Source organism: Camelus dromedarius, chromosome 35, assembly GCF_036321535.1.
Source record: "Camelus dromedarius isolate mCamDro1 chromosome 35, mCamDro1.pat, whole genome shotgun sequence".
NCBI classification, from domain to species: Eukaryota; Metazoa; Chordata; class Mammalia; order Artiodactyla; family Camelidae; genus Camelus; species Camelus dromedarius.
In genome coordinates, this window is record NC_087470.1 from 12,397,538 (window position 1) to 12,417,718 (window position 20,181).

The 20,181-nt window shown below is 40.5% G+C and overlaps 1 long non-coding RNA gene across 1 annotated transcript in view; it reads right to left on the bottom strand.

Annotated features, from left to right (window-relative positions):
* Positions 1-364: 364 nt before the first annotated feature.
* The window catches only part of LOC116147423 (uncharacterized), a 133,901-nt gene continuing 114,084 nt past the window's right edge, over positions 365-20,181 (bottom strand). Inside the window, exons 12-14 of the long non-coding RNA XR_010379070.1 lie at positions 7,082-7,367; positions 782-981; positions 365-478 (exon numbers count right to left, since the gene is read on the bottom strand). This is a non-coding gene — a long non-coding RNA (uncharacterized LOC116147423). The remainder of the gene's footprint in view (positions 479-781; positions 982-7,081; positions 7,368-20,181) is intronic.

A 20,181-nucleotide genomic window follows, 5' to 3' on the forward strand; every position in this document is an offset into this window, starting at 1 on the left:
TATTTTATAACATGAACAACCCGCACAGGGTCACAAAAGGAATTGCCTCACAAGTGGCAGAAGACAGGTGAGAGGCATATAGCAACAGGTCACAAAGATGGTAAGAGCAACGTTGATTCTCCAACCCCCGAAAAAATTCCTCAATGAACTGAAAACTCTGAATTTTGAAAGTAAAATACTATCATATAAAGAAATAAAATAAATAATCCTCTTCATCAGTGTTTCAAGATCTGACTCCAGAATTTTTAGCAGGGTATACTGAATCCTAGCACAGGAAAATCAGATAGACTAGTGGTGAGTAAGTTCCAGGGAAACGGCACTAATTCCTCCACTTTTAAAAGGACATAAACTCACCTGCCGAAGGTGAATGTAAACCGCATTCTGGAGAAATTCGGAAGCTCCCAGGCTCTGCTTCTGGATGGCAAGTACACGGACAGCTTCGAAGCATGCTTCTAACTGAGTCACCGGCATTCTTACACTGCAGGGGGAAACGGAGGCCCTCAGTCATGAGCTGAGATGTTCCTGTCGTGTCTCACAGCCCGCGCCTCGGGGACTCAGTGCCCTGCAGCAGCCCGGCCCCAGGCGAGGACCCGCAGCGTGGCCCACCCAAGCATGAGGTGCACTGTGCTTGAGAAAGCCCATCCCCGATGGGGGCAAGAGGTGCTGGTGGGGTTGTGTGAACCTATAAATGCTCACAGAAATACACCTACATACAATGAAGTGATACAATTAAGAGTAGCAGGCTATTTAACAAAATTTCAATTGTCAGTGGAAATTTTACCATTCCTTTCCACTTGTCCCCTGCACTCTGAGACAGGCTTAGACTCTCTCACACCTGCAGCTCTGATGCAATCGTTGTGAAGTCATTTTGCTTTGCTGCAAGTGTCTTCGCTCCCCGTGTCACTGTGACTGTCGTCTCTTAACAGAGTCAGATGTCTTCCTGGATCTCTCCCTGAGTTCCTTGCTCCTGCTTCTCAGATCCTAAGATAAAGGGCAAGTGAAGACACATGACTATAAAAGGCACTGTGGACTTGACTAAAGCCTTCAGTGACCCCTAGGTGATTGCTGCCCACCCCTTACCTTCGATTCTCAAGGTTCTGCCCAGGGTGACATCCAGACAGGATAGCTTCCTGGGCCAATTAAATGCTGTGTGGCTTGGGCGCACGGACAGGTGCAGGAGCTGGTTCCGGAGCCGGGCACCTCCCCACCTCTGCTCGTCTCTCTCCCGAAGCCCCACTTCCAAGCCCCCAGGCTCCCTAATCTTCTGTCTTCTCTTCTACTTTACTCCAAGCCCTTTTCCTCTTCCTTTATTCCCTACTTATCCCCAGCTGGAGTGATTTTTCAATCACAGTATCTGAAAAAATTTCCTGCAGCTGAAAAAGAGGTCTCCAGAAGTTAATGCCCATATGCTGGTTCTTGAAGAGAGCCCCAGTTTAGGGAGGCCCTCACCAACACTCACAGGGCTTCAGACATGTTGCAGGGTCGACCACCCCCAACAAGAGTTTGCTGTGACCCCAAGGCACGCACAGCATCCCTGCTCACAAAAATGTAGTTGGCTCATTTATCCATTATTGAGAAGAAAAATTAAAAAATGTTCATGTTCCTTACTAAAATTATTTATGAGGTGGAAAAAGGAATTGTAATAGAAAAGAAAAAATTTGACTTCATGTTAGATGCGTTCCTTTGGCTTTAAACCTGTGCCTTGTTTTCTAGGCTCAGACATGCTAGCTCTGCACCTTTTGTAAAAGAAAGTTGCCTTTAACCTGAAATATCCAGGAGTACCTATTCTGCGGGCTCTGATCTTTAAGGATGTTAGCTCTTCTACAATTATGTAGAGATGGCAAGTTGCAAAATAGAGAATAACCTTTTTTTTTTTTTTTGGAGGTTTTAAAGGTTCACTGTGATTTGACCCACATGGACAGCTGCAAGAACAAAGGATTCCAAGGAAATCAATTCATACAGCAAGAAGTTTGCAACAACCAACCACAACCCCGCCCCTTTTTAGTAAAAAAGGAAACTGAATTCTGACTTGGGGAAGAGGGTTCTCCAGGATATCAGTATGCCATCTTCTGGGTCTGCCAGCTTTTCAAATAAAGTCACTATACCTTGCTCTAACACCTCATCTCCCGATTTACTGGCCTGTCATTCAGGAAGCAGAACTAGCTTTGACGTGGTAACTAAATGACTTCATTGGAGGTAGTATGTCTCCACTGTTTCCTCATTTCCAATATGTCACAACCTATAAATTTTATATGCTGTTTAGCAACACAACCAAAAAACCTAACATAGGGAATTGATTCCATGGAAATAAAATTATTTCTACTCCTTCAAAACTTTTTTTCTTTTCTATTTTATTTGTTTTGCTTATTGAAAAGAAAATAAAAGTCAAATCTATTTATTTCATGTATTTTTGTTATAGCTGCATATTTTAAATACTAAAAAGATATTTAAATTGCAATAAAAATTGTTCATATATTAGTGTAAAGATATATAAACAATCAATGTGGATTAGGAAAGGAATGGATATTTACTAAAAATCCACTGCACATCCAGTCTTTTACAAGCATATCCTGGAATATAAGCTCTATGATCCAAGGGTCCACCACCCACATTCTCCCTGCCGAGTTCCTTAGTAATCAACTACCAAGGCACCAACATACAACCACGTGATCAGTATTTTAGGTATAAATGAGGGAATTAGCTCATTCAATTCTATAAAAAAAACCTTAAAATATTTACTGAACTTACTTACAGACAAAGAAAATTGGACACAAACAAGTACAGTTTCTTCCCAAAGGTCACAAAGCTAATAACTGGTAAACGCAAGATTTGAACTCATCTGCCTGATTCTAAAAACTAGGTGGAAATCCCATTTGACTGTGGAGGGTCCAGCAGCACAGCCTATCACCCTATCTTTGTTCAGATCTAGCCTTAGACAGCCTGAGACAGCACCCCATTCCTATGGAATTCGAGGGCAACTGATATCAATAAAGATTTTATACTCAGTAGATTCTTAGGCCTCATTTATATAAAGTGTCAGCAGGTCAGCAGAAAAACTCTGGGAAATATGAGTGGATCCAGAGCTTTTTGCTGATTAGCAACTCAGTCTACCAGGACAGAGTGGCCTTCCCATGAGAGGTCACATGGACATAAACTAAAGGCAGGTGAGCAATGAAAACTAGCAAGACCCTGGAACTCAAGCAAGAAGGACCCCTGCCATCCCCTGCCCAGTTGCCTCTTCTCCCGCATGGACACAATGGCAGAAGACCCAGGTTCTTGTCCAAGTTACACCATCATGGATTCTCACCCATAAAAAGTTACGGCTCTATGCTCTTAAGTACTTTCCAACTCAAATATGATGAAACCAATATCTCAGCAGAATGTCCATATCTCCACTTCCTCTCTTCTATTAGGAGAATATTTCTATGGCAACAAAGCAGAAATCCAATTAAAAACACCATGCAAGAAGCCGGGAGAAAGTCCTCATAAGAGACTTTGTTCTCACGCTCAGTGAATGGAAACACAGAAAAAGTGTTCCTTCTCCCTCAGCAAGTGGGAGGTAGCCTGATTGTGTGTGTGTGTGTGCGTGTGTGTGTGCGTGTGTGTGTAAATCAAATACAATGAATTCTGGGATATTTACAGATTTTTTTATCTTACTGTCATTTCATGAGGATGAGACAACCTTTAAAGTAATTTGATTCTAGTGTTCTGAGAGAGTCTCAGGCTCTTATGGTGGAGGAGGGGAAAGGGGAAAGGAAAGGAGGAAAGAAGTAAATGAAGCAAAGGAGTACGAATACTGCTAGGGAAAGGCAAGACATTAATTTTGTTCCTGCTTGCATCACACACAAATTAGGGACTGGCTTTCCCCCGATGTCTTGTCGAACACTGAGTTGCAGAAGAAAGGTGACAGCCCATTTCTCACTGAACTTGTGACAGTACGTGGCATCTTATAGACACAAATCATTTACCCTGATCAAACACTCTAGCAGCAGACCGTAATTCTCCTATTTTGAGACACAAGAAAACAGGGGTTCAAAGAGGATGTATAACTTGACAAAATTCAGAGGACAAGTAAACAAGAGAGGATTAATTCACACTCAGATCTGAATGCAGAGTCTGCTCTTCCCACTCCCAGGACTGGAAAATCCTTAACACACAGGCTCCCCAGCTCCCCTGCAGTGTTCCTGGCACCAAGGATTTCCCATGGCGATGGTCTCCAGTTCTCACAGACACAGCACTCTGTGCAGCCAATGGCCTCCATCAGACCTTGATCATCTACCTGCCACGCCCACCAGGCTTCACCATACAGGCAGGAAAGCTGGCTTTCAAGTGCATAAAAAGCCATCCCCAGTCTAACCTGGGCTCTTCTGCAGCTTCTCCAGCCTAAAGGCAGCCATGAAAGTGCTCAGATTTTGTACATGAGCCACACTACCTCTCTCCATCTGTCTCCACAAATATACTACTTAGCTATGACCATTTTGATAATCTTGGAAACAAATTTTTAAAAACAGAAAAGAAAGGATTCTGGAACAAGTACTTAATACTTACAATTTTAAATGACAATTTACAAAGTGAGTATTTACAAACCGAATCTGCCTTCCTAGGTGTCAGTTTTAACAGTTACAAAAGATAATAGCAAAAAATTCTCACTTACTGAATTAACAAAGACATCAACAGTAATCTGGAATAAACTCAAAATTAAAGCCCATGTTCTACATGGAGAAAACTACTGGACTCTACTGAGGAGTAAAGTAAGAGGTGTGAATGTATAGACATCAACATATTGCATGGAGGAAAGCAGTTTTGTAAAGATGTAAGTTCTCCTAAAGATAATTCAAAACTTACTAAAAAATCCCATGAAAACCCTTATCTGTTTTTTTTAACTTGAACAAAGTATTTTAGAATTCTTCAGGAATAATAAAGTCATATTACTAGCCAAGAAAATTTGGGATGGAAGAAAAGAATCAAAAAAAATCACACTTTCAGTTATTAAATAAATTTTTACAATATGTATAATATAGCACTGGAGTAAGAAATTAAAATTGACAGAAATAAACCATGAGCTCAAAAAGAGACTCTAGTGTACATAAGTATATTGTACAGGTGGGATTTCAAATCAAAGAGCAAAGTATGAATTCAATAATTGTCCTGGGACAATCAGAATCACCTGGAAAGAACAAATTCTATTCCTGTGCTAATGACCACAAGAAAAATTACAGATAGTGATGTAAATATTAAAATACTAATAACAACAAATGTAACTCTTTGCTCATATTAATTCAACTTTTCCTCACTATAACAAGTACTATTATCATCTCCATCTTAGAGATTAAAAAAACTTACAGAAGAGATTTATATCATTATAAGAAAGTGTTTCTAAGAATAATACCAAAGATAAAACCCAAAAGGAAGACATTTACAATCTTAAAAATATTTTGAGCCACAACGAAAATAAAAAACCTACTGAACAAAATGAAAGGCAAGAAATGACAAGAAAAAGCTCTGTGATACATGTTGATGAAGACAAGGGGTTAATGTTCATAACATACAAAGAGCTGTCACAAAGTAACAAGAAGCTCCCTCACTTAAATGTGTGCAAAGGACAAAAGGGATCATTCACTTTTAAAAAGTCAGATGGCTAATGAGTGAAAAATGCTCAATACCTCACTGGTCATCAAATACAAACTAAAACAATGAAAAAGCACTTTTGCTCATCATATTGGCAAATATTTATAAAAGATATTCTAGCTAGTGTCCATCTGTGAGAGAACAAACTGTGAGCGACATTTTGGAGGACGACATGCCAATGGATATGTAAACTCTGAAAAACGTGTGTACACACAGACTCAACTCAACTTCTAGGAATCATTTCATTTAGAAAAAAATCAGTTCAAAAGTTGTACTCATCAGAGCATTTACACAGCACTGTTTACAATGGTGGGATGAAAAGCTGAAGTGAAATCATATCCAGTGATAGAGAATTGGTTACATAAGTTATTCTACATCTTTTCATTCCCCACTGGAGAAGCAATTTCTAGAGTCACTTGAAAGGAGCCTGTGATGAATGTAAATGTCACATCCAGGGACTAAATTTCCAGAAGCCTTAACTAAAGGAATACACATACAAGATCACAGGTATGTTTGTACAAGAGGGATGCCAGTCAAACATCCTTTCTGACAGTGCAAATTGGAGAAAACTTAAGGGTCCAACATCAAGAAAATGATGCGGTAAATCACGGCAAGTTGTGGGCTCTGAAGGGGCCAGCGATTCGGCATGCTCCAGGGCCTTTTCCACATCACTCTCCCACCAAAGGTGTCCTTGCACAAGAGACCACACCTGCACATCAGGAGACCCCTCCACTCTATCTGAAAAGAAAGGGTGAGTCTGGAGTGGGAGGACGTCTATGATATACCCGTGAGTGAATAAAGCGAGCTGCAGAACACATATAGTATGGTCTTATTTTTCAATAAAGCATATATACACACACAGATACATAGATTTCTCATATACGTGTATGTATGTAGGTATGTATGTATTTATGGGTATATATATATATATGTCATAGGCATAAAGGTCATGAAATATATACACCACATTGGCAACAGCTTTTACACTCAGGAAATAAGGGGAAGGGAGGTAGGGCTCTTTCGGTACCACCACAGTTCTCTTTTCACTATTTCAGTTAAGTATACTTGGAATTTAAAAGTTTATTTAAGTCCGAAGTAAAATGGACCATGCCTCCACAAGACATAATGCTATAATGGTCATTAAAAATCATTCCAGGGGAGATAGAATATTGTAGAAAAACATGTAATAAGCTGAATGGAAAATGGAGGTCTCCACAGAGTAAACAGGCACAGAGTGCTCACTGGTTTTTATGACAGAGGTGATACACACTGACGAAAAGAACACAAAATAAATGTTAAAGTGTTAATTAGTGTCTCTGAGTAGTGGGACAAGGATACCCTCTTTTGCCCCTTTTTTCAGACTTATTATATTAAATACACATTATTTTTCATCTGAAAAAAGCATTTTTAGATGTCTAGTACCATGCATTGGAGAAAATACATGAGTACTTACAGAAACAAATAACTAGGAGACACCACAGCAGTGTCACACAATGTAGAACGGGCGATCCTGAATAACAACGTGCAGTTACATAAGGACCCACAAAGCGAGAGCACCTGCTGTAACAGGGCATGGCCCCCTTCTATTTGTCAGTTGTGTCTTCAGGGCTGAGGCAGTTCTGAGCATGGCCAGTTTCAATGCTGGTGTCTGGATGGATGCCACTGGAGGTGAGGGCACCTGCAAGCCGAGAGGAAGAACAGAAACCATCCTCTGCTTTTTCTGTCTTGTTTCTTTGTTACTGTAAAAGAGAGGCATAAATAAGATAAACTAAATCTTCCCTGCTAAAATTTAAGTAATGAAACCGTTTTTAAAGTCTTCACAGCTTATATTCTGCCTATAACTGTCTTTACAACAAAGCATCATATTTACTAAATGTTAATTAACTCAATTAACTCCCTGTTGAAACCTATTAAAGAACATGAAATGCACTACGTGAAAGCACCACGCCTGCAGTGACTACCTCAGCTGTCTTGACGGCAGTTCAGTCATCACACACCATCCCGTGGCCCTGAGCTCCTGATGCTGCTAAGAGAGCACTCTGCCACCTCAGATGGAGAGGAACTGTGAAAGCATTTTCTGAAGTCAACAGCACTGACAAAACATAACTGACAAATCCCAGGCTTCTTGGAGGATGTCATTTTCTGTTTCTTGCCAACACCTGTCAATGAGCAGAACCACCCCATTCTGAGCCATGGGACTCACGTGGGAAGCAGTTTTGGAGAAATTTCCATGTATAGAATGTAACCAACTATACATAGAATTCTGACAAAGGAAAAGATGAAATATTCTGATTTTGGAAGACACTCAAAATATTCTCCTAAGCCTTAGTAGCTGGAAAGGCTGGGCTACTCCTCAGCCACTTATTTATTTCACATCCAGCGAGAATCTCCCACAAACCCTGTTTCCCTGTGTCTGCTGGGAGACTCAGGCACACTCTTGCTGTCGATCTTATAAGTCACAGCAATCTTATAAGTCTTATATGTCTCAAGCCTGCAACCATCACACAATCTCGCCTCCTAGCCTCACTGTCTGAACTTGGCCCCATTTTCTCACCTGTTTATTTGGTATCTGTTCTTCTGTAAGCTGCCTAATATGCTTCTTGGAACATGTCAGAAGAATGAGTGGGTTGATAAATGGACAGATGGACAGGTGAGAGATGGGCAGACAAACAGAGAGACTCCAAGAAAAGGGGAAAGAAAATTTCCTGTGCAAAACCCTCTTCTAGTCAGGGAAGAAAACCGCCACGTAGAAGTGTGGAGAGGCAGGTGGCTTAGGACTGTTTCCTGGATTCCATGAAAAGTCACACCAAGAGATGAGAGCGTAGAACTATAAATAATAAAAGAAAAAAGCACACATGCTTGAAAAATATATCTACAATATGTACTCTCTAAAGAATAGATTCAAATCAGCAAGGCCCAATAACACAATTTTTGGTTATTTAGAGAAGTGAGAATCCCATCTCCAAACCACAAGACATCCCTTTGGCGCACTGAGAGTCTACACGGGACGGTCATAAAGCTGTCTCCGCAAATCCATTCTATCCTGCACTTACGAGGAACGAACAGCTGTGCTCGGGCTGCCCACTTGCGTCGTTTACACCCCACAGCACCTTTACGGGGGAGGGACGCCTAGCGAGCCCCGTCTCTGCAGGACAGGAAACAAGTATGGGAGAGGCTAAGCCGACCTACCAGTTCTCCATCTCACAGGACTGGTCACTCCAGAGCAGGACTCGATCTCAAACTCATGTTTGTAACCACAGTACTACCATGCTTTATGTGCTTTTTGTGTGTATAATACATTTGTTTCTGGCATGAAAGGATATTTAATAAATTTTCGGTTGTCTTGTCTATCTCATTAGCTCACAATCAATCTTTATACTGTTGAACTGTACTATTTCAAAAAGAGTACAACGGAAAGAACAGGGGTCAGAATAAGTGTGGCTGCATTTTTTATCTGGTACCTCATCTCATCCAAGTCCCCAACCAGGGAGAAGGAGCAAATGTTTTCATCTTTTAAAGAGAGGGCTCCACTGATGGTGACTTACTCAACTCCAAAACCAAGGCTGGGGGAAGGGCACAGGCAGCAACCAGAGCAGTATCACATGTAGGAAGGAGAAAAGAGCTCACAGGAGGGCTCAGGGGGTCAGCCTGATTTAATTTCAATCGATAAAAGAATACCACAGTCTGAAAATACTACCATGCAATGGATTTGCTATTTCTTGACATCTAGCAAGTTTCCACAGCCCACATGTAACATTACCATGTACCAGTGAAAGGAATAGTGTACAGACAGGGAAAATCAATGCCACAGGCAGGCTGAAAACCAGACTGGATGAAAGGAAGACAAAGGGCATAGTTAAGAGGAGGGGAAAGGCTGGGAAAAAGACATCATCAGAAGGACTCTCAAGCATCATCCAACAATCATATAATCATTCATTCAAGAGAGGGTTACTGAGGTCCTATTTTGTGCAAGATTTTACACAGGGCAAAGAAAGAACACAGCGTACATGGTGGCAGCAAGTGGCGGGGCTCAAATACACTTCTGATCCCGGTAACTTGCACACTTTTACTCAGTATAAAGGCAAAGAAAAAAAGTAAAATAATACTCTGTAAACACAATGCATTGTTGAAAAAAATTAAAAAAGTCCTAAATACCTGGACAGACACACCACGCACATTCCTGGATCAGAAGACAGCGCTCTTGGAATGGCAGTGCTCCCCAGAGCGATCCATACATACAACGTGGTTTCGATTACAATCCCAGCAGTCTCCTCTGCAAAAACTGACTAGCTGCTACTACAATTCATATGGGAATTCAAGGGTCTCAGTAACCAAAACGTACTTGAAAAAGAAGAACAACATGAGAGGACTTGTAATTCTCAATTTCAAACCTTACAACTGTATCTCCAAGTGATATAAGAGGCCATTTTTAAGTTATTATTGTGTTTATCCTTATTTTCCAAATTGTCTAAAATGAATATATCTTTTACAATAAGAAAAATAAAAAGTAAGGTACCTTTTAAAACATGCACACTGATTCATTCATTGGGAAAAAAATATTTTAACTGTAAAGAGGTAAACATATATGTAGTGAAAAAGGACTACTTAAAAACAAGAGTGCATTTACATTTTTCATAAATTGAAATCTGAAAAGCACAAACACATCAAGATTCTAAGGAGACCGATGCAACATATTAATATTTATTTCCAAAATTCTAATTTAACAATGAAAACTCAAGAAAGGTATAATTTAGGTATGAGACCTAAAATAAAACTACACTGACCTCTGCAAGGAAAATGAGGAGATGAGGTCCCCAAACAGAAAACAAACTAACAAGAAATCAAAAACGGAAACACTTTTTCATTAACAATTCCAGGAAGGAGAGGAGCATGTTTGGTGAAAAGCACAGATGTTGGGGACAAACATGAGGGTCTGAAGTCCCACAGCACTGGGTAGCTGTGACACTGATATGTCAGTGAAATTTTCTGCATCTCAGTCTCCTGTCCATAGACTGGGGACAACAACAGCACCCATCTCCTAGAACGGTCCTAAATTAAGTTATTTTATATATAAAAGTTTAAATAAAATACCTCAGATTTTAAATATTACCCCTAAAGCACAAGGAACAAAGAAAACAGAGATAAATTGGAGTTCATCAAAAGTGAAAACTTTGCTTTAAAGGACACAATCCAGAAAGTGATAAAACAACACACAGGAGAAAATTTTTTCAAATCATTTATCTGATTAGGAATTTGTATCTCCAAAAAAAAAAAACAAAAAAAACAAAAAACAAAAAACTCCTACAAGTAAACAATACAAAGGCAACTCAATTACAAATTGAATAATGGATCTGAAAAGGTATTTTTCAAGGAAAATATACAAATGGCCAATAAGCACAAAGAAACGATGTTCAATATCATTAGCTGTAATTGAAATCAAGTCAAAACCACTAGGAGAAACTGCTTCACACTCACTACAATAGGATATACTCAAAAAGAGAGTAACAAACAGTAATGAGGTCACAGAGGAAGTGGAGATCCCAGCCCTTGCTGGTGAGGACTTAACACAGCGAGGCCACTTTGGAAAACAGCCTGGCAGGTCCTCAGAGAGTTAAACATTTGGTTTATGAATGACCCAGACTTTCTGCTCTCTGGGCACACACGTAAGAGAACTGAAAACAAGTGTCCACATAAAAACTCCTACAGGAATGTTCACGGTGCCATTATTCATCACAGACAAAAAGCAGAAACAAACAAAATGCCTATCACCTGATGAATGGGTAAACAGTGGGGCCCAGTCATACAGTGGAATATTATTCAGCAATTGCAAAGCATAGAGTACTGACCCAGGACACAACTTTGACAAACATTGAAAACGTTACTCAGTGTGAAAGAAGTCAGTCATAATAGACGGTTTCATTTACATGAAATGACTCGATTTACATGAAAATGTCCAGCACAGGCAAATCCTCATAGAGAGAAGAGTGACTCCTTGGGGCTGGGGGAGGATGGGGAAGATGTGAATAACTGCTTATGTATACGGGGCTTCCTGTTGGGGGATGAAAATGTTCTAAGATTGACTGGAATGCACAATTCTGGGCATAGAGCAAAAACCGCTGTACATTTTAATGGGTGAATTGTATTAAAACTGTTAAGAACAAAAGCACCTCGGGCCAGTACCTTCCCATAGTAAATGCAAATTGCTAACTTTTATTACAGGAAGAAGAAACTGCCCTCAGCATGAAAGCAGGAGATCATCAAATGTGGGTAAACTGAAATTGGACAAGAGCATTTCACTTGAAACAGTTGCTGCGTGTACAAGAAATATTCAGAAATAGGAAAATCAGTTTGACATCACGAAGAAGCATTCTGCTTCAAATGAAGATCAAGGATTCGGCAAGCCCAGCTGCTAAAATTGACAAGAGAAGAAACCTGGTTCTTAAGCACCAGAGCCAAAAAGGAAATGCTGGTGAGGAAAGCAGGAGGCCGAAAATCTGGAACAGTTAGCTACAAATAATTTCTCCACTGAAAATTCAAATATAAAATGAAAGTGATGCAATGCTGTGTTGACCTCACGTGAATGGGCTTCCTCCGGTGCACGACAGTTCTGTAACCCCGAATGAGAGACTCAGGAGAATCAGCATGGTTCCTGGGAGCCCCAAGTGACTGCCCACCAGCACACCGACCACCATCACATCTGCCAGGGTTCAATTGCAGAGAAGAGACCAACTTCTGAAAGGCACAGGAAATGTTGACCAGGGAAGAAAAGGCTGCAGTCAGTCCTGGGACAGAGGCCCTGTGAGAAGAGGCCAGAAGGCTGCAGGTGAACTGGAGTTGCCCTGGGGCAGGAAGGGACCACAAGGAAGCAGATATCAATTCTCTACTCTCTCTCCCTCGGGTAGGAGAGATAAACCTGCATCCTTCTCACCTGGAACTGTGGGTTCTGGCTGGCAGAAATCTTACAGACACGGAATGATTATTCAAGACTGGAAAAAGTCCAGCAATCGATAGGGAGTAGGGAGCCAACTCCACAAGCCTATCAAATGCTCCCATATTTATTGTGTATAATCAAAGGAAATAGTCATTAACAGTTGTGTGATAGTAAGCAGGAACTTGGGGAAAGTGGATGAGACAGAGATTATAGAATCCACCATGAGTACAAAGTCTTAGTGTATCTTTAGGGAAGTCATCTGGTGAGGGGAACAAAATACATTCTTTAGATATGTGAATTACAAAGCAGACCACCAGACCTGCCAGGTCCTTGTTTTGGGGATAACAGACTGTCTAACAGCACACAAGCCCAGCTTTTATGACTGAGGTCCTGGGTCCTTGCTTTGCAATGAGCAGAATGCTATCTAAAACCTCAACTACGCAAGCAAAGCATTGTCTCTGCTTTTTAAAGCAAGGAGACAGGAGTGAGGATGCACAGGCGCTTGCTTGCAAAGCAGTTACTAAGCATAGTTTTTCTTCTTAAAGTTGACAGGCGGCCTGGGTCTGCTACAATTTGTTAACCCAATCAAGGGCTCCCACATGCAACCATTATGGAGAATACCCTGGGATGACAAATCCTGGTTTTGGGTCTTTTCCTGCCAGCTTCAGCCACTCTAGAAGGGTCCATGCACATCCCTGAATAACGATCCCACAGAACCACCCACACTCATAACTCCTGGTGCTTGAAACTTACTTTTAGCTCTACACAACTTAACTTAGAAAAGTTTCAGAAATAAAAGATATTATATACATTTTACAGTTCATCATAGGACTGATTTTTCTGATTGCTCTAAGCTGCTTCTACTTGGTAAAGCACCTAACTCTGCCGGTGAATTCAATACTTTCCATTGGGCATAACTAGCCAGTTTGAGCTCGGTAACTTCAATTGGTCAAATACCGATACACTTAATTGATTTTATTGTTCATCAATTTCAGCCGGGAGGAGAGGGAGTGTCACTCTGTTCCTCAGCCCACCCTCAACTGTTTTCTCATCAGCAACTCAGGCCTCCTGAAAACCAAAAAAAAAAAGCATTTGTTTCCCTTCTTCTACACATTCCACAAACCCAACAGGAAACATCAACCTGAAGAAAGAATTCAACACAAATGTTAAAACAAAAATCTATAAACCTGAAGTATCTCCATCTCCGAATCATGATACACAATGACATGAGAGTAAGTGTGTCAGGCACAAAGCATGTGTCAGCCTAACCACCTGATTTATATTCTTCAAAGGAAGGAAGGTTTTCGTATTTTTTATTATCACTCTTTGTCATTGTTTCTGATTAAGCCAAAAAATAGTTTATGAAATTATTTAGCACTGCAATAACAGATTTTTGTTGTATCAATTACAGAAGGCATTCAGAGGGGATAGGAAAACCCACCTCTTTAAAAATTCAAAATATCTTCCCCTGTTAAAAACACGTATACAAAATGCAATAGGGAATTAAAATTCTTGTGGAGAGGAGCAAAAGCCACAGAAAAAAAAGCAAAGTAATACTATGAGTCAATTCATAATTCACTGGACAAACATGCTCAATGCATTCAATGAATTTTAAAGGCACACTGCAAGCCATTCACTTAATGATATGCAGGCTAGAGGAAGAATTTCCCTCTTTAACACACAGCAGAAATCAATAGGGTGCTCCACCAAACAATGACCAAAGAACAATTAAGTTTTTAACAGTTCTGATAAATCAGCATGTTCTAAAGATGAAAATCCAAAAATTTTAAACATTCATTCACACCACAATGAAACAAGCACTTAAAAAAACCAAAAAACCCCAAAGAAACTAAGCACATAGATCATGTACATAGATCAATGAGAATTTCTTGTGCCGCTGGAAGAAAGAACAGGATATAGCCTTTTCCTTGAAAAATAAAACTACTTTTAAAGATAAATGTTAAAACACATTTCATCATTCATGTTGCCTTGAAAAATCTGAGGCACTTGTATCTGATCAGAAAAGCAATTCTGAGTAATAGTAGGTTACAATTCAGCGCCAGTTTGCTTTAGAAGAAAAGAGAAAAGAAAAGCTACTGTTCCTCAAATCCTGCACAGAGTGTGAAGTGCCTCCCGGCCTCTTTCTCCTCCCGTTTTCTAAGCTCATGCTCCCCAACCCTTCTGAAACAAGTATGAGAACGACTTATTCACACCAATATGCCAAATGACAAAAGAATATCAATTTATTTGTGTAAATATATGCCTACAGCTTAAACTAGAGGAGAAATATATCAGAAGTCTATATGGAACTTCTTTCTACATTCCTGAAATCACACACACAATCGTTCACAGAGACAGACATATTCCCCCTGGATTAATGGGCACTTCACAAGCTTAGGACTTCCAACTTCTAGAAGATAAATTTGTAGTTAGTTTAACATACAAAACTGTCAGCTTTTGAAAGCCTTGATCATCTGCTAAACCATCCAATTATCAAAGAGACCCAATTAGACTTCTCTGTAGAATGTAATTTCCCATGATGACAAAACAGACCCTAAGAAGTACTGGATCCAAGTCTCGTGTTTATCACTAGCTATGATTGTTTTTAAGCACATTAACAGATTCAGAAAGGTTTGTCCCAACAACATTTATTCTTCTTGATATAGTATATGTGTTCAAATGCCTATACAGAGACTATGTCCCATGATGGTGTTTAAGAGCTCTTTTGTGTATTACAATATTTATTTTTAAGTGCAGACAAGGAGGGTGGGTGTTACTCAGTTGTAGGCCACCTGCTTAGCATGCAAAATATCCTGGCTTCAGTCCCCAGTACCTCCAAAAATAATAAATAAAAATAAGTGCATATTTAAAAATGAGTAAAGATATAAAAAAATGCAGACTAAAAACCACTGCAATCTAGGAGCCACAATTGGAATAAAAAAACAAGTGTTTCTATCAAATATTGACTATATGCCAATCACAGAGACAACCACAAATCACACCTGACAACCATCACGTGTGATTCTCAGCAACCCTATTAAGTAGACACGGATGAGAAACCCAGCACTGCGGATGAGGAGACGGAGCTCAGAGGAGCCGGGGACGCTGACCGTCCTGCTCCCCGTGACACCGCGTCTGCCCAGGGCAACCGCTGACGGAGCTGCACTGAGGGGACACCCAGCTGCATGGAACCTTGGGGCACTGGGGAGTCCCAGAAAACACAAAAATTGTTTAGTGAAAAACCAGCTCAAATATATTACACTGTGCCACATCCTTTAAACAGGGAACATGACTGAGACCTTTTTGATGCCTCTGTGTCCTTTCTGCCATCATCAATATTTGCCCTCTCAGCGCGACCAGTGATGAACTGGACCCCATATGAAGTGCACTCAGATGGAAGATCATTTGAAGCTGTTTTATGAAGTTTATAGGACTCTGTCTATGCCTCACACAGGCGGTCATCCATCACTTCTCCCCGGTGTGGATGTACCACCTGAAATCACTCCTTTCTGCTTTTTAAAGTCCCTTCATCTACTCCAGACTTTTCAACAGCAAAGAAGCAGCTCAACCACAGACAGTGGACAGCTTCTCACCAAAGGGACTTGAACAGCCCATCGGACTACCTGGAAGCCCTTTTCTTCTATTAAACCCACTTTGAGGTAGTTCATCATTTTCTGATTGGTGGACTTGGCCTCTGACTGGCCTTCTCAGAAAGCTTCCAGCCTCACATCCAGGGATGGGATAGGACCCTGATATTGGGGTAAAAAAGTGCGGAAGGCGGACATCATCCAGTCAGGTCTACACGGTTAGAAGTGCCACAACGTGCTCAAAAATTATGCAGTCAGCACCCCTGGGCTCCCATGGACTGATTTCACATTAACCAAACGCATGAGACACTGATGCAAGAAAACCAGAAACTTAACTTATTAATGTAACAGAAGACGTGAAACCATGAACCAGACTGAAATATCAGAGTTCAACCATGAGTACATTTTCTCCTCAATGGCCCAATCACGGGCAGGCAGTCACATGGCAAGCATGGACAGAAGTAGAGCAGGAAGGGTTTCTAGATTAACTCAATGGACTAAATTTCTGTTATACCAACAGATCTACTGCCTGGAAAACAATGCTAATCAGGGTGCACTCTTCGTGGACAGTGGCCGAGACACGACTGTGAGCACCTGTGTGACTCTACTTTCCCTGTCCTTTCTGGGCTAACGGATGCACAGACGTACAGAGATCAAGGCATGCAGATACATCTAAACACCCAAAGCCCATCTCTGGGAGCCTCAAAACCAGACAGCCAGGGTTTAAATACAAGCTCTGCCACTTACTATTTCTGTGACCTTGGCCAACTTACCCTCTGTGTGCCTCAACTTCCACACTGTAAAGCTGGGTTAAAAATCAAACCTTCCTTACTCGCTTGTTGAGAAGATTGAAGGATACATTTCTGTAAAACTCTCAGAAAAGAATGTAGCACATTTTTGGTGCTCAACAAATGTCAACTTAATATTACAGTGGTTTACAAGTCTCCCTTCTAATCATCTTCTGTGTTTCCTGGCTCGTCTAAGTCCCAAAGAAAATCCTTATTTCTCCTTTTATAAACTCTTAGGGAGCACCCTTCTGTTCCATCCCACCACGTCTTTAAACTGAGGGGGGGATGCCTCCTCCCCACTCCTCTGGGCCATGGAGAGTGCTTCTCCCTTCACACCCCTGACCCCTTGCCCATAGCTAGCCCTCCTCACACTAACAGAGTGAGGTGTGATTCCAGGGAGACAAGCAGGGCATGTGAAACCCTTCCTTTCCCTCCAGGGTTGGCGACCCTTGGGAAGCACCCGGGATGCTCAGCTCCATGGCAGGACATCCCTGTGCATGATGGGGCAGATCCTCTCAAGGGAAGGCTTGCTGTGGCACAGAGATACCTGGGACAGGGTAAGTCTCTACTTCTGGGACACAGTATCACGACACTCATTTACCCACAGCCCTGAAGTTCATGGAGAACGTGGTTTCATCAGTAACAAAGAAGACATTTAACGCCTGCCTACTCTTTTGTGTCATCTCTCATTTGGCTGCTGGAGACAACATGTGTATAAGTATTGGATCCCCTTAAGCCCCAACATATATGAAGTAACAAAAAATTCTGTGGCTTAACATTGTTTCAGGGCCACTGTGTAACAGTTCTGACTCTGCTGATGCTAAGTTATGGGTATAGGAACTATGGAACCTCCTCAAATATCTTTCATCATAAAACCAGCTTTTCTTATTTTCCTGCTTCTTAGTAGTTGCCAAAGACCGTCAAATGATGGCTTCACACAAAACAGCAGCAAAAGTTTAAGAGCCCTCTTGACATACCAACTGTGGTAAACACTTTACATAACTTCTAATTCTCACAATTCTACAAAGCAGATACGAGCGTCCCCATCTCACAGATGAGGGAAAGACTCAGAACGAACTGACTTAGGCTCACGTGGCTCAGTGGCAGCACGTGCAGACAAAACCAAGTCAAAACACTACACCCCTTCTTATATGTACCAAATCATCTCCCACCAATAAGCACACAGCAGCGGGGTCAATACTCAGGGAACTCAATACACTTTTCACCTTTAAGGTGTTCCAGAGGCCGCTTAGAGCTGTTTTATAAAATTCATGCTCACTGGTTTCTAACACTGGAAGAAAAGTCCGATTTTGCCATTGTTTGCACAGCAAGTCTGAAAAGTTCACAGTGAGATTACAGAATAAAACTAAGATATAAGCAGAATAATTTTTCCAGGCAGACAGACACAATGGACATTTGGTATTCTGAAGCACTAAGCAAAGAAATCAAAATAAAATCACGTTGTTTAAGCCTTCTTTTAAAAACAGGAAAATTAAGACTGTAAGAAGGTGCAACAGTGCCACCTATGGCTAAAAAGACCTTCCAGGTTGCCGGGAAACATGCAACACAAAAATTGCCTGTAGGATGAGAAAAGAGAATCAGGTAACTAAAAGCTTGTGTACCACATACTGCACTTTGCTTCAGGGGAAGGGAGGGGTATTCAGTATTTAATCTGATATTGCTAATAGTCCTGAATATAAACAAAAGACATAGGCTCATGGAAACTCATCTTAGAGGAGGGAAGAATACAGTCCAGCCACTTCATTTTACAGGAGGGGAGACTGAGACCTGGGATCTGTCCTCCTGTCAATCCGGAGCAAAGTTCCCCTAGGCCTCATGTCTTGAACTGTAGCAAAAACCAACAGATCTGTACTAGGCCTATATTCATAAAAGTCACGTCTGTATTTATCCAAAAGCAGATAATCTAAGTATCTTGCAAAATACTTCTCAAAGAGCCAGAAATCATATGTTTGTTGAAATACAAAAACATTTATTTACCTAGTAAAACAGCATGAGCTTTATTCTCTCTATTAAAAAGTGACACGTCAAATCAATGTTTTGATATTTTAAACCTGTTAAGAGTGCAGGAAAAAAAATCAAAATTTTCTTTTATCACAAAAGTGAGAAGCTTACTCCCTGAAAGTGATCAATGTGGATTTTTCTAAATTTAATGGATCTGTTCAGAATCAGACGAATTTAAATGTCTGAGGGGATGGTTACATGGCAACATGAATTCTGAGATGTAACAATACATATTCTGAATAAATAATCTTCAAGGTCGTCTCCTTAAGGCAATTTAACTAGTCCCTGTCTCATTAGAATGATACAGATTTCGTTAAAACTTCATACTGCACACACAAAAAAGAATCCTTGTTACTTTAAACCATATTCATATATATCATATATAAACATATTGAATATGCATCAGAAATAAGCCACCTTCTTTAGTATTCAGAGTTGATCCTTCTAAACTATCTGGCGTTGTGACAGCATATTTTTATTATGCACATCTTGGGTGCTTTGTATACAAGGCGTCTAACTCTCACAGTCAGACAACTTAAACCATATTACTCAAATATCACAAATGAGGAAATGTACTTAAGTCATGAAAACAAATTACATATTCATCATCAGGAAAGAAAAGAGTAAAGATTTTAGTTACAATATTCACTGACAATCTTTTCTTCTATACTAAGACTACATAAAACAAATTCAGTCTTTGTAAGTATATCTGTCAATAAGGGCCACTAGAGAAAAACATGTAACATCATAAGCAATGGTTGGACTTTCAAAGCCCACTTCTCTTTTGCACAATAATTATTTTAAATGTTTTGTTTTAATGCTTACAGAACACTAAAATACAAAAATACTAAATTTTTAAGTAATTACCTGAGAATAAAACATTTCTGAAAATGTGCAATTTTAATTTATGCCACTCTGTCTCACATTCTCACTGGTGTCTCTCCTTTCAAGGCCTCATCAGGCTGAGATCACTAAAATCGGCCATTTATGGACTTAGAGGTGTTCGGGAAACCACTCAATGGGAGGCTGATTAGAGGAGCAATTAAAAATGCATCCTGTGCAGCCAGGGTTCCAGAACAGAGGTAGCCACCACCAGCTGCATATGATTTGGGACAAGCTGCTCCATCTGAAAATCCCTCAGCTGCAAAAAAGGAGACACTGATACCTACGCTCAAACACCTGCTATGAAATAAAACATGAGGAAAGCATTTTAGCCTTAGGTAGG